We start from the raw sequence: 13,470 nt of genomic DNA, 5'->3' as shown, positions 1-13,470 counted from the left end.
TGGTCCGGCAACGAGGATTCCCGACGTCTTTTGAGACATATGCAGCTGCAGCCCCTGGGCTAGGTAACTTCGGCATTTCGGTGCCCCAGCATAGCCTCACTATCCAAGGGTCAGGATCCACTGTCGTTTTCTCCCTACCAGGTCGGGTTCGCCCGTGAACACTAACTTTAGCGTTACTAGCTACCATAGACTTTGTCCCGCATCCCGCGTGAGAGTGCACACTCTGCACCCGAGTCCCCTAGGCCCCCTAGAAGTAATCTAACGATTCCCTAGTCAAGTCCTAGCGATTCCAAAGCCTATTAGTACTGTACTTACCTGCTAGTAATTTCGCATTCCACTTTGAGAGTACAGGGTTGTTGTGATTCTAATAAATACACTGTTTATTTTCATAACACTTGTGTGGTGTCCTTTCACTGGGTGTTCAAGGGGTAATGTGATGGTAAAACAGCTGGCTTAACACGCCCTCTAGAGTCTTAGCCTTAGACTGCTCGTATCCATGCTACTAGGATAGCTGGTCTATAAGGTTGACTTACAACCAATCATCAATAAGGGTTGTTTGGACTGATACATAGTGATCACTAGAATAGTGAGCACTGCATATCAGGCCAACTTCTCACATTGGTGAGCAGCGGTTGGGATTTGAGCTTGCTGTTGTTTTACCACACATGCCCTAAGAATATCTTGTGAAAGATCACATAAGTACTAAAGGTACCTATAACTTAGCTTAGAATACTCTGAGTTCTACTGAACCAGCTGTTGTAGCTCCTAGGGCCTAGCACACCCTAAACTACAACTCTAGCAAGGGATCAGTAGGCAAACACATAGTGTAGGTAAGTGCACCACTTACACCTCACTAGAAAAGCATGTCTACCCAGGGAGAATCTACTGAGACTCCCCTGGTCAGTGTTGACCCTCCACAGGTCACTTCAAGATATGCAGCTCTCAGTTTCCAGGAGATGAGACAAGTCTGTACCTCCAGGAAACTGAAGCAGGAGTCTAACCCCACCATTCCCTTTCTGATAGGTCTCTTAGAGACATATGATGCCAGAAAGATTTCTCAGTTACATGAGAACATGCCAGCCTTAGAGGGAACCTCTGGGGATCCAGACCTCCCCAACACTGCTACTGCAGTTGAGGAGGAGGAGGATCAGGAGGAACTCTCTGGGGATGAGGTAGACAAAGGTCTTGAGGTAGTCAGAAGGCTAACCAGGGCCAACTTAGACTTACTTGGGCTAGGATCTGGGGGACCCCCAGTACTAACCCGAAGTGGGCCTAACCTTGGAGTTAGGAGAGATAGATCTCTTTCTAGGGACTCCAACAGATCTCTGCACTCTACTGCCTCTTCCCAGAGGAGGAGAAACTCTCCACAGAGGAGAGTGACTTCCCCTCAGAGAATAGAGCATGAAGCTAGGATGAGACAGGCTACTCTGAGGATTGAAAGGGAAGAACTTGCCCTGGCCAAAGAGAAGCTTGCCTTTGCTAGAGAGCAGCAGATGAGTGGGCTAGCTCCCACTGGTGGCAGCAATCTCCCAAGAGATAGAGAGAAGGGTTTAGATACTAAACACCTGACTAAAATAGTGCCCCCCTTTAAGCAAGGGGATGATATCCAGAAATGGATGGCTGCTTTGGAGAGGGCCTGCACTGTGCAGTGCATTCCCCGAAGTCAGTGGGCAGCTATACTGTAGCTCTCCTTTGATGGTAAAGGTAGAGATAAGCTCCTCACTACAAGAGTGGAGGATGCTAATGATTACCAGGTCCTGAAAAATGCACTGGTTGATGGGTTTGGTTTAACCACTGAGCAGTACAGGTTGCTGTTCAGAGACACCCAGAAAACTCAGTCTCAGGACTGGTCTGACTTTGTGGATTGTGCCACTAAGGCTTTGGAGGGCTGGTTGCTGGGTAGCAAGGTTACAGATTACACAGGATTGTATAATCTAATGATGAGAGAACAAATTTTAAACAATTGTCAGAACCAGTTGCTGCACCAGCACCTTGTTGATTCAGATCTGACCTCTCCCCAAGAATTGGGAAAGAAGGCAGACAAATGGGTCAGGACAAGGATCAAGCAGAACCAGAACCCGAACCAGGGTGGTCAGAAGAAAGCAGACCAGAAGGGTAATGCAAAGAGTGAACAAAATGACCAGAAGTCTTCACCAGGTCCCCAACAAACCAAAGAGGGTGGGGGTCAGGCTTCCCAGAAGAAGAAGACTCAAGAAGGCCAGTCAAAAAGGTGATGCCAGTACTGCAAAAGTAAATCTCACTGGTTTAGTGAGTGCACCAAAAGAGGAGGACAAACTCCTGCCAATACAGCCCCTAAGGCAACTGCACCCCCTAGTACAGTCAGTAGTGGTAGTGTACCTCCCAAGGCATTAGTTGGGTTAACCTTGGGTACTGAGGGGTCTGACAACTTAGTTGGCACACTCACTCAGGCTGTCCTTGTCTGTACAGGGGATATGGATATGTCCCCTGAGATAAGTCCCAATACTTTGGGCAAATACAGGCAGACACCTTTGATAAATGGCAAAATGGCTCAGGCCTATAGGGACACTTGTGCCAGTGTCACCATGGTGACACCTAACTTTGTGGACCCTGGACAGATCATGCCAGGTACTGATTTCCTGGTGACCAATGCCAGCAATGTCACTACTAGTCATAGTGTGGCAATTGTGGCCAACGGCGTAGCTAGGGGGGGGCGAGGGGGGCGGTCCGCCCCAGGCGGCACTATCTTTGGGGCGGCAGCCGCGCCCGCAAGGCACTAGTGTGGCCCATCGCAGCGGCATTTATAATTTATTTTGGGACACTGACACTACTGTAGTGTCAATGTCCCCAAATAAATTATAAAGTCCGCCGCGATGGGCTACCAGTGCCTCACTCGCTGCCATGTTTGCAAGCGCACCGCCACCTGATGCCTGCAGCGTGCAGCGCACGCACGCACGGCACGCACGCCACCAATATCTACCAGTGACGGCGTGACGCTCCTGTAGTGAGGCTCCTTGCGAGCTGTTCGCGCCAAAAAGTGGAATGTACCTGGCCTCGCTGCTCAATAATGGAGCACCCGCAGCACTTTTGATCCGACCCGACTTCCACAGAGGTAAGAAGCCCCGAGCGGCGGTGACGAAGTGAGCAGGCCTGTCTATCTTGGAGGCTGCCTGGCTGCCAGGTGGGTGACTGCGCTGATCACGAGGGGCCTGCTCATGCCTCCGGAGCGGGGCAGGGTTCCCCCAATGAATGACTCAAAAAGCTAGCATTTGGAATAGCCAATAGGTCTCGGGTATCAGTGTGTCTTTCCATACGCTAAGCTTTGTTATTATCTTAGTGCAAATTTCAAAGTATAGCGTAAACTCGAAGTTTATTGGAGCACTTTACATGAGCACCAGTTCCATTACATACACACCCTTTGCAACTCTCAAGCAACGCACTGAAGAAACGCATTTTTAAAGTGCTTCAATGCTTCATAAGGGTTGTATCTAAATACAGTAAAAAAATATCACTTTTCAAGTGGCGCAGGCCATTTATTATGTGGACATGCAAAGGGAAAGAAAGTTTGCTCACGGTGTGAAAGACTGGAGCCCCCTGCTTTTTTGCAATGTTACATGCAGCAAGCTGGACCTATCAAGGTTTTTTTCATCTTCCTTCTGCTCATTTAAAAAGCACATGCAGTCTAATATTCTCCCTAACAAGGGTTAAGAAGTGTGTTTCCAAAGCAGGAAGAATTTTACACTCCTCTTCTGGAAGCTTTTCTTTTCCGGTCTTGCTGATTTTTCCATAAAATATACCCACATAATTAAAAAAGGTGAGGAAATCTGAAAATATTCTGAGAAGCAGACAGCTGAGGGGAGCGAGAGGGTGACAGAGAGAGGAAGGGAGGGAATTAGGCTGCACAATTGCTGGCCACACTTGCGAAAAAGTCACTGTTACTGTAACTATTGGGACTACACAACAGTCCGTTCAGAAGACGCTTGATCGTACTAGAATGCTCATAATAAAATTAGTTCCACCTCTGAAGCAGAGTGCAATTTTAGGTAGCTATCAATTGTTCTAAACAGCTGTACATGTCGGACGTCTGAGCTTACTGAAGCTCTTGTTGTGTCTAGACACAATTGTTTCACAGAAACATGAAACTTATCCGGGCAGCTAGCTAGAGGTATATTTCCTATTTTCGTGCTCGCCATCCTTTTTCCCCCGAATCCCTCGCCCCCCTGGGGACGGCAATCTGAGGGATAGCCCCGGGCGCCACAAGCTCTAGCTACGCCAGTGCTTTCTCCTGGGGTGGAGTGAAGGGACAAAAGAAAGTTGTAGTCAGTTCAGACCTCCCAGTTGATTGTTTGTTGGGCAATGATTTGGAGTCATCACAATGGTCAGAAGTGGAGCAGAGGACTCACATGGAAATGTTAGGCTTGCCAGCACATGTGCTTGCTGTGACTAAGTCACAGGCCAGAAGATGCCCCACTGAACAGGTGCTGGATCCTGAAATTATGGACCAGACACCTTCCAAGAAGAAGAGCAGTAGGGTTAAGGCTTTGCCTTCCCCCTTGCCCCAGGTTGAGGATCAAGTCTCTGAGGAGGCTGATCTGAGAGAACTGAGGGAAACTGAGCCTAAAGAGCTTGAACTTGATCAAGTTGAGTTTCTGGGCTCAGGGGGACCCTCCAGAGCAGACCTGGGGAAGGCACAGTTAGACTGCCCTTCCCTTGAACCCCTCAGACAGCAGGCTGCTGCTGAGGCTGCAGGGAGTGCCACAGGTGCCCACAGGGTATACTGGGAAGATGGACTCCTGTACTCTGAGTCAAGATACCCCAAGCCTGGTGCAACAGGAGGCTGGTCATCCCCTTGTCTCTGAGAGGTTTCCTTCTCACCTTGGCCCATAAGATTCCCCTTGCAGGTCACTTAGGTCAGACAAAGACTTGGGACAGGGTTGTCTCACACTTTCACTGGCCCGATATGAATGAGAATACCAAGGAGTTTTGTCGCTCCTGTGTCACTTGCCAAGCCAGTGGTAAGTCAGGTGGCCCAACAAAGGCCCCCCTCATACCACTACCTGTGGTGGGGGTTCCCTTTGAAAGAGTGGGGATTGACATTGTTGGTCCAATGGAACCCCAGACAGCATCAGGGCACAAGTTTATACTGGTGGTGGTGGATCATGCCACCAGGTATCCTGAAGCTATTCCCCTTAGGACCACTACAGCACCTGTAGTGGCAAGAGCCCTAGTTGGAGTGTTCTCCAGAGTGGGTTTCCCTAAGGAGGTCGTTTCTGACAGAGGTACAAACTTCATGTCAGGATATCTGACTGCAATGTGGAAGGAGTGTGGTGTGAACTACAAGTTCACCACACCCTACCACCCACAATGCAATGGGCTTGTTGAGAGATTCAACAGGACCCTGAAAGGGATGATTCATGGACTACCTGAAACTCTTAGGAGAAGATGGGATGTCCTGATCCCCTGCCTCTTGTTTGCTTACAGAGAGGTCCCACAGAAGGGGGTTGGCTACAGCCCTTTTGAGCTTCTGTATGGGCATCCTGTAAGAGGACCCCTGTGTTTGGTGAAGGAAGGATGGGAGAGACCTCTCAAAAAGCCTGCAACCAACATAGTGGACTATGTACTTGGTCTCCGCTCCAGGATGGCTGAGTATATGGAAAAGGCATCTAAAAACCTTGAGGCCAGCCAAGAACTTCAAAAAGCTTGGCATGACCAAAAGGCTGTTCTGACTGTGTACCAGCCAGGGCAGAAGGTGTGGGTGCTGGAGCCAGTGGCCCCAGCAGCTCTGAAAGACAAATGGTCTGGGCCCCACACCATCATTGAGCAAAAGGGAGAGGTTACCTACTTGCTGGACCTTGGAACTCCCAGGAGCCCTCTCAGAGTGCTCCATGTTAACAGGCTCAAGGCATATGTTGACAGGAAGGACATGAGCTTGCTCATGGCCACAGATGAGGGACAGGAGGAAGAGAGTGAACCTCTCCCAGACCTGCTCACTCAGAATCCTGATGATGGATCAGTTGATGGTGTTGTCTTTTGTGGCAGCCTCACTGAACATCAGCAACAGGATTGCAGGCAAGTTCTGCAATCCTTCAGACATATTTTCTCTCTGACACCCAGCCAAACTGATTGGTGTACCCATGATGTTGACCCTGGGGACAGTCTGCCTGTCAAGAGTAAAATCTACAGAGAGCCTGATCATGTTAGAGACTGCATCAAAACAGAAGTGCAGAAAATGTTGGAGCTGGGAGTCATTGAGCCCTCAGATAGCCCTTGGGCTAGCCCAGTAGTTCTAGTGCCAAAGCCTCACACCCAGGGTGGTAAGAGAGAGATGAGGTTTTGCGTAGACTACAGAGGCCTCAATGCAGTCACTAAGACTGATGCCCACCCAATTCCAAGAGCAGATGAACTTATAGATAAATTGGCTTCTGCCAAATTCTTAAGTACATTTGATTTGACAGCTGGGTATTAGCAAATCAGGTTAGATGAGGAGGCCAAACCCAAGACAGCATTTTCTACCCCTGGTGGGCATTATCAGTTTGTGGTAATGCCCTTTGGTTTGAAAAATGCACCTGCCACCTTCCAAAGGTTGGTGAATCAAGTCCTCACTGGGCTGGATGACTTCTGTGCAGCATATCTTGATGATATTGCTGTCTTTAGCTCCACCTGGGAGGATCACCTGGTCCACCTGAGGAAAGTGTTAGAGGCTCTGCAAAAGGCAGGCCTCACTATCAAGGCCACAAAGTGCCAGATAGGGCAGACACAGGTTGTATACCTGGGCCACCTTGTAGGTGGAGGCCAGGTTCAGCCACTGGAGAGTAAGATACAGGCCATCAAGGACTGGACTCCTCCAATCACCCAGACTCAAGTTCGAGCTTTCTTGGGCCTGACTGGGTACTATAGGAAGTTTGTCAGAAATTATGGGTCCATAGTGACCCCTCTTAATGACCTGACAAGCAAAAAGATGCCAAAGAAAGTTCAGTGGACAGCAAGCTGTCAGAAAGCATTCAATGACCTAAAGCAGGCCATGTGCACAGCACCTATCCTAAAGAGTCCAGATTACTCCCAGCCATTCATTGTCCAAACAGATGCTTCTGAGTTGGGTGTGGGGGCTGTTCTGTCTCAACTGAATTTTGATGGTAATGATCAGCCTATTGCTTTCATTAGTAGGAGGTTGACACCCAGAGAGAAAAATTGGTCAGCTATTGAGAGGGAGGCCTTTGCTGTGGTTTGGGCCCTGAAGAAGCTGAGGGCCTACTTGTTTGGCACTCACTTCACCATTCAGACCGACCATAAGCCCCTCTTGTGGCTAAATCAGATGAAGGGTGAAAACCCCAAACTGCTTAGGTGGTCCATTTCCCTACAGGGGATGGATTTTACAGTGGAGCATAGACCTGGTACTGATCACAGCAATGCTGATGGGCTCTCCAGGTATTTCCACTTAGAGCAAGAAGACTCACATGGTCATGGTTAGTTTATTGTCCCAAAGTTTGGGGGGGGGGGTCATGTAGGAGAGTAGGGTCTGCAATCCTATGATCACCCAGATTTTTGCTTTTTGCTGCACTGGTTTACGACTTTCCCTGGCTGTGGGCCTGCTAATCAGACCCACAGCCTAGCTGTTCTCTCTATCCAAATTGTACTCAGGTACTGAATTGGCACTGGGCCCTCTCCAAGTCCCTGTACCCAGGGCTGAGGTGCACCCAGAAGTCTCCCAGGGGCTGAAGCATGTATTGTGCCACCCCTGGATTGACTAACTAAACTGACACAACTGGCTGCACGACAGCTGGGGCAAGGTGGTGTACTCACCCTTTGCTTTAGATATAGTATACCTATATCTAACCCTAAAATGGACACACAGATCTCCTATTAGTCACTCCTATGGCAGGCCTTAACAATCCTGAAGGCAGAGTGCTTGGAATCGTGTGGGATGGTGCTCTGGCATGAGCTGAGCCTGTCTGCGGCTTTCGGGATCTATCCCTTAGCCGTTTCCATGATATCGCATACCATATACTCTTAAGTGCATTATAATCCTCGCGGTTATATGCCAACTCTGGTATCGCTTTATCAAAACATGTCGAGTAAGGTGTCATACGAATTGGAATACTAACCCCTCGCCAATTCTGGCGACGGGGTTAGCATTCCACCCTTCTAGAGGGACACGACATGTATGCAACCCCTAACCCCGGTTAAAGTCAAACAGAGCCTCAGCTCCACAAAATGGATGCTGCCACCGAGACACAAGTCTGCCCTCCTGCTGCTGGGAGTCCTCCCAGAGCAGGAGATAAGGACAAAGGGTTTCCTGCCAGGGGCGGTGCCAGCACCGTCCCAGACAGGATTTTGTGTATCCTAGGTAGGCAGGGCTTCAGAGGAAGGTGACTGCAAGTGGCACCCCGGTGCTCACTATGCATAGGCCGGCTTGAACCAGTTCCAGGGACACTCCAGACCCTGAGCTGGGGAAAAGCCCGCCAAGGAAGTGGGTGTAACCACCCCCCTCCTGGTCCCACCCATAGGGCAGGACCTAGTCGCGTGCCAGCCCCCTTTTCTCAGATAAAGGTAGGAGCAGGCCCCCTTCCAAATTAGATCATCTTTGAATCCTGAAACTACTTTCCACGAAAGGAACTCAAGACTTCTTCCTAAGATTTCTCCCTTGTGACTAAGGAGTAGTCACCCTGCATCCGCAGGCACCATCGCAAGAACACTGCGGTCTGCTGTGAGTCCTTCCTCCGGAATCCGACTGCCCAGCTCGACAAGCCCGGCTTCCCTGGCACCTCCGACCTCTACTCACCTCTACAGCCAAGCTGAGAACCGTGAGTGCGACGAGACCTCAAGGGACCGACTATTGCCAAGACTGCACGACTTCTGCACAGCAAGCCCGCCGAGTAATGTCCTGGCGAGTGCTTTGGGGTCCGAGAAGCCCCGACCCTGAGCAGCTCCAGCACCGAAGAGCAGCCCCCCAGCATCTCCACGATCGGCGTGGGGCCCTTCTGCTTTTTGCTGCTCACCGCGTTGTTTGGCTACTAGCCCGCTGGCTTGTGGCCTTCTGAACGACGCCCGACGACATCACTGCTGCTGGTCTGGTTGCTCCAGACTGGCCCTTGCTCCCTTCCCGAAGAGGAGCACCCCGGACTGTGGAAAAGTAAATTCTGCCATGTTCTGTGTCCCTACGCCTCCTCCATCATATGTTATGTGTGCATGATTAATATGCATATGTATTCCCCATGTTCGATCAAAGACGCAATTATAGTTGTGTCCACCTCTAGTATGCCAGTTTCCAGTCCTCGTGAATACTACGAATATCAGGCCTATGTAAAGCTACGTTGCCACGTTTCTCAGTGTGCACGTTATTTCATTATAAAGTCCCCGTTTCTAGGCCTCAAAAGGGCCCGGACACCAGATTCAGCTCCTGTCTCCTGAGCTCTCGCTGAGGAGCGATACAGCCCCCACCTGTATCCCTGACCCTTCACTTACTTCCTGCCTCACAGTGCCCGGTTCAGCCTGGCTCTGCCTCTGAGTCTGCCAAGAATATGTTATGGTTCCAGTTATCAGTTCAGTCCTCCTTCTCTGCATTCCTAAGCTACTGAACTGCACCAATAGTTTCCGTCATTGTCTAGCCTTTACGGCTCCATGTAAGAGAAATACTGCATTTAATGGTCATTTAATATTCTTCATCACGCACTACATGTAGAATAATGCATGCTCCAGTCTTAAGAGTCTGTTAGCCTTTCCCCTCCTGACTTCTAGTTTATATCAACGTGTTCTCTAAACATCAGATACTAGATACTGTTTAGGTACATGTCGCCCTGACTCTCCAGACTTCAGTCTCTGCTCCTAGCACAGAGTTCATAGCCCCAGCTTCTCCTAGTAACACGTCATTGCCAAGTTTGCGCGCACCATCAGGTTAGAGGTCCCGGCTCCTTAGGTAGCCCCCTCCATGTTTCCGCCCCATTCATGACATATTCTGTTACGTTTGCATCACATGTCTATGTATACGCCCTGTTACACCTACTTTCACCCTTATCTTTCGCGACTGCTACGCGTCACACCCTATTGCTCCACCCACTGCTACGCCTATTGCAATGTAATGCTATGTGTTTGCGTTATGTATATATGCTCACGTACTGTTATTAAAAGATTATTCCTGCCTTTGTCCCGATCCTGACCCCGACAGCGCTGTCGGGCCCTGCCATCCTATTTCTGTGCAGGTTGTCCTGTTCCTGTCCTTATGCTGTATTAAACCTGAAAAACTCCTACTACCTCGAATCTTGACTCTTATTTATTGAGCTATCTGTTATTGCTATGCCCAGACAAACCTAGATCAGGTATTATTTATTTATATACCACAGGACCCTCCTGGTCCACTCAAGACGCCATTTTGAGTCCACCGCGTGGGCTTGAATTAGCCAAGGCTTTGTCGCCCAATCCGGGTACTTCGACGCCGACAGCTTCATCCATCGTGGGACAGCTCGCCTCTCCATCCTGGTCGCCGACAACGCCTCCTGGTCCGTGAGATCTGCAGAGCCAGCGTCGCCCACTCACCTAGTCGAGGTGACTACCATCCGGGGCCCTCCTGGTGCCCACTGACTACTGGCTAGTAGTCACGAACTTGGTCCCCTCTGCTTTCAGGTGTCATCCATCTTCCAGATCCAGGCTTGGATCAACTCGAACTATCTTCACTGGTCGCCTGCCAGCATCTTTTCTTCCAGGCTCCTGGTCCGGCAACGAGGATTCCCGACGTCTTTTGAGACATATGCAGCTGCAGCCCCTGGGCTAGGTAACTTCAGCATTTCGGTGCCCCAGCATAGCCTCACTATCCAAGGGTCAGGATCCACTGTTGTTTTCTCCCTACCAGGTCGGGTTCGCCCGTGAACACTAACTTTAGCGTTACTAGCTACCATAGACTTTGTCCCGCATCCCGCGTGAGAGTTCACACTCTGCACCCGAGTCCCCTAGGCCCCCTAGAAGTAATCTAACGATTCCCTAGTCAAGTCCTAGCGATTCCAAAGCCTATTAGTACTGTACTTACCTGCTAGTAATTTCGCATTCCACTTTGAGAGTACAGGGTTGTTGTGATTCTAATAAATACACTGTTTATTTTCATAACACTTGTGTGGTGTCCTTTCACTGGGTGTTCAAGGGGTAATGTGATGGTAAAACAGCTGGCTTAACACGCCCTCTAGAGTCTTAGCCTTAGACTGCTCGTATCCATGCTACTAGGATAGCTGGTCTATAAGGTTTACTTACAACCAATCATCAATAAGGGTTGTTTGGACTGATACATAGTGATCACTAGAATAGTGAGCACTGCATATCAGGCCAACTTCTCACAAACGGTAACAGCTTTTTATTGAGTTACGGAACGTAACCGGAATAATATTTAGATAGTACGAATGGTTTTAGTGAATCTGTGCGCGCCACGTAATTACAGTTTACCCTGATCCGTATAGGGATTACTAAGATTGGGACCATCTTAAAATGGCGACTGCTATTTTCGGAGGTACACACTATTCTGCAATTTATGACAATAGCCTCTCTATGGAAGCAAAAAATAATAACATGTCCATGTGGCGCAATCTAATACAAAGTTCCACTAATTTATCCCGTTAAAATTCGGCGCAACTGACGATTAAAATATATATTTTTATATATACCCAACACTATTTACTATAATCACAGTAACATTATTCATAAATAATGAGGAATTATATAGCATTTTTTGATACCGTATTTAGATAAAATCTAACTTTATAGATTTCACGTACTTCATCAAGATGGCGCCCCGCGCCTTCATGCATATACAAATAGACTAACTAAGATGGCGCGCGAGTAGGACGCTGACACGGAGATACGCGATCCGATGCTCGAGATACTACACAATAGGTGAGATTCTCTTTCGCATTTGTATGAATTACTTAAGGACATTTAATATTATGTATATTGAGCTAATACTAAGCTCCTTCTAATATGAATCCCTGGCTCTATAGGTGATAGAAAACGACGCCTAGAATATACCGCGCTACACTTCTGGGTGAACATATTCATTCATAGAGGTAAGAGAACTAATCGGCTCATGACCATGAGTTTTGTATTACGTGACAGTATATATCAAGTGTAGATTGTAAACACGTCTTGATAATATTATTACAGACTCTATGTGGAACACAGAATTGGATTTATATGAGGTTATTATTGGAAATACAAGAAGTTGAATTTACCAACGTGGAGGAGCATAGGTAGGATGCTTCGCGGTCTAGCCACATCGTGTTACTCTGCCCTATATTCCATTTAACTACTATAATTTTGATAAAAACTTACCAATAAGGTGGAGGCCATATATCTCTCCAAATGGCAGTACTTCACCGGGTGTTTCCAGCTTATGAACTTGGTGGTGAGCATATACTTTTAAGATTGTTTCTACTTTGGGCACAGATATGCTTATGGGACGTGTCCTTTAGACACTTGATTTTAATTTGAACCTTTTCTGCCATATTTAGGCATAATCTGCTTGTACAAAAATGTAATGGCTTGTTATACTTTGTTTGGGTTGCAGCCCTGAGGAAGTCTTGGGTCAGTATAGACCAGACGAAACACGTGTTGGCTGCACGTTTGTTGAAGATTGCATATGAAGATTGTTTCAATGAAGATATGAATTGAAATATGTCAAGATAACAAATAAAATAACTACACTACTTGATAAACACATTTTGGACTTGGAGTGCTCGATGATATATTTGCATTGTTTGAGCTATCTTGATAGTACGTTGATCTCGTCGTGGTAACCGACCTGCTTTCATCTGGAGCACCATTATTGAACATTGTTTTGATACTCTCCTTTACTAGCTGTGCGCTCATATCCTAAAACAGTTACCAATTCTGCATTGTATCGAGTTACCCCATTTGTTACTTAACTTGCTCCATGAGGAGAGCAGCCCCACCCATCCTTCTGCAAAGGAGACATAGCATGAGTTCATCAGAAAGGTATCATCATGTTATGTTTCCTCTTCTTGCACTGCTTGAAAGCAGTGGAGCAACGCTCTTCCACCATAGTGAATGAGCCATCACTGGGGGTGCGTCACCCACAGGTGCTAGACCTGGGCCCGACTCGACCCCTGCCTTTCCTCCGGTATGCGTCCCACCTTCTCCTCACCTGGATATTGCCACGTGCTGAAATCCGCTGCACTCTCTCAAAATCTGTGACTCAGCCAGTAGGAGCCACAGCCAGGTGGGATTTCACAAGTCAGGTACAGCAGTCACCTCCAAGTCCACTGGGGAACCTCTGAATGCAGGTGATGCAACAGGGACCCCTTGGCGTGAAGTTGCGTGAAGTTGCAGCGCTCCCGCCACACAAGTTTGACCGCACCCTCCACAGCGTCCGCACAGCGCTTCATCTTTCTCCTTGTGATGCAGTGAGGTGTGGCCGACCATTGGTAATCTGCTCCGTGCACTATGGTGCAAGGGTGCTTGCATCATCGCTAGGCAGCTAAGTTAGTGCCAGCGCAG

The sequence above is a fragment of the Lissotriton helveticus genome, chromosome 6 (assembly GCF_964261635.1).
Source record: "Lissotriton helveticus chromosome 6, aLisHel1.1, whole genome shotgun sequence".
NCBI lineage: Eukaryota > Metazoa > Chordata > Amphibia > Caudata > Salamandridae > Lissotriton > Lissotriton helveticus.
The sequence above is the reverse complement of the archived record's forward strand: the minus strand, read 5'-3'. Positions refer to the sequence as shown.